The sequence below is a fragment of the Petromyzon marinus genome, unplaced genomic scaffold, assembly GCF_048934315.1.
Source record: "Petromyzon marinus isolate PM22_M1 ecotype Great Lakes invasive population unplaced genomic scaffold, UKy_Petmar_22M1.pri1.0 PM_G_Scaffold_29, whole genome shotgun sequence".
NCBI classification, from domain to species: domain Eukaryota; kingdom Metazoa; phylum Chordata; class Hyperoartia; order Petromyzontiformes; family Petromyzontidae; genus Petromyzon; species Petromyzon marinus.
In genome coordinates this window covers 630,001-632,500 of record NW_027422861.1, presented here as the reverse complement: position 1 = coordinate 632,500, position 2,500 = coordinate 630,001, and positions in this window count along the sequence as shown.

Below are 2,500 nucleotides of genomic sequence, written 5' to 3'. Positions count from 1 at the left end.
GATGTCTCTCTTGTGGCTCACGGGGCTGTTAGGGTGGCACAGAAATCCCTCGGAATGGGAAAACGGGTCATTTTCGTGTCGCCACATTGCATGCGAACCGCATGAAACTTCCAGAGGCATTTGCAGCAGAAATGCATGTGCAGTCAAAAAATTGAATATTTTTCACGGATAGACCCCGTGAAACGCTAGAAATTGGCGGGGATGTGTCTCTTGTGGCTCACGGGGCTGTTAGGGTGGCACAGAAATCCCTCGGAATGGGAAAAAACGGGTCATTTTCGTGTCGCCACATTGCATGCGAACCGCATGAAACTTCCAGAGGCATTTGCAGCAGGAATGCATGTGCACTCAAAAAATGTGATATTTTTCACGGAGAGACCCCGTGAAACGCTAGAAGTGGGCGGGGATGTCTCTCTTGTGGCTCACGGGGCTGTTAGGGTGGCACAGAAATCCCTCGGAATGGGAAAACGGGTCATTTTCGTGTCGCCACATTGCATACGAACCGCATGAAACTTCCAGAGGCATTTGCAGCAGGAATGCATGTGCACTCAAAAAAGTGAATATTTCTCACGGATAGACCCCGTGATACGCTAGAAATTGGCGGGGATGTCTCTCTTGTGGCTCACGGGGCTGTTAGGGTGGCACAGAAATCCCTCGGAATGGGAAAACGGGTCATTTTCGTGTCGCCACATTGCATGCGAACCGCATGCAACTTCCAGAGGCATTTGCAGCAGAAATGCATGTGCAGTCAAAAAAAAATTGATATTTTTCACGGATAGACCCCGTGAAACGCTAGAAATTGGCGGGGATGTGTCTCTTGTGGCTCACGGGGCTGTTCGGGTCGCACAGAAATCCCTGGGAATGGGAAAACGGGTCATTTTCGTGTTGCCACATTGCGTACGAACCGCATGAAACTTCCAGAGGCATTTGCAGCAGGAATGCATGTGCACTCAAAAACTTCTATATGTTTCACGGATAGACCCCGTGAAACGCTAGAAATTGGCGGGGATGTGTCTCTTGTGGCTCACGGGGCTGTTAGGGTGGCACAGAACTCCCTCGGAATGGGAAAAGGGGTCATTTTCGTGTTGCCACATTGCATAGGAACGCCATGAAACTTCCAGAGGCATTTGCAGCAGAAAGGCACGTGCACTCAAAAATTTTAATATTTTTCACGCATAGACCCCGTCAAACGCTAGAAGTTGGCGGGGATGTCTCTCTTGTGGCTCACGGGGCTGTTAGGGTCGCACAGAAATGCCTCGGAATGGGAAAACGGGTCATTTTTGTGTGGCCACATTGCATAGGAACGGCATGAAACTTCCAGAGGCATTTGCAGCAGGAATGCATGTGCACTCAAAAACGTCTATATTTTTCACGGATAGACCCCGTGAAACGCTATAAATTGGCGGGGATGTCTCTCTTGTGGCTCACGGGCGCTGTTAGTTAGGGTCGCACAGAAATCCCTCGGAATGGGAAAAGGGGTCATTTTCGTGTTGCCACATTGCGTACGAACGGCATGAAACTTCCAGAGGCATCTGCAGCAGAAATGCATGTGCACTCAAAAACGTCTATATTTTTCACGGATAGACCCCGTGAAACGCTAGAAATTGGCGGGGATGTGTCTCTTGTGGCTCACGGGGCTGTTAGGGTCGCACAGAAATCCCTCGGAATGGGAAAACGGGTCATTTTCGTGTTGCCACAATTGGCATACGAACGGCATGAAACTTCCAGAGGCATTTGCAGCAGAAATGCATGTGCACTCAAAAACGTGAATATTTTTTCACGGATAGACCCCGTCAAACGCTCGAATTTGGCGGGGATGTTTCTCTTGTGGGTCACGGGGCTGTTCGGCTCGCACAGAACTCCCTTGGTCCACCTGATTCGTGCATACAGGCAGCAACTAAAACTCTGTAAACCTGCTGTGAGGACATCTAAACAGTGGACCAGTGAGGCTGTGGAAGATTTGCGGGCGTGCTTAGACTGTACTGACTGGGATATGTTCACGACTGCTACCAATAGTCTGGATGAACTCACAGAGGCTGTGTACATCAGCTTCTGTGAGGACTGCTGTATCCCAACACGTACCAGGGTGAACTTTAACAACAACAAGCCCTGGTTCTCAGCAAAGCTCAAAAGGTTGAGGTTGGAGAAGGAGGAAGCGTTTAGGAGTGGGGATAGAGACAGATTCAAGGAGTCGAAGAACAGGTTTAGCAAAGCGGTGAGAGAGGCTAAACGACTGTACTCAGAGACACTAAAACACCAGTTCTCTACTAACGACGCTGCTTCTGTCTGCCAAAGGGCTCAGGCACATCACCAACTACAAACCCAGAGCGCCCCACACCACTAACGACTCCCGCCTAGCCAACGACCTGAACGAGTTCTACCGTAGATTTGAAAGACAATTGGACTGTCCTGAACCACCCCTTCCCACCCAAGAGGCCCCATCCCCCACCCATACTACAGAAACGACTCTCTCCTTTCAGGAGGGAGAAGTTAATGGGCTTTT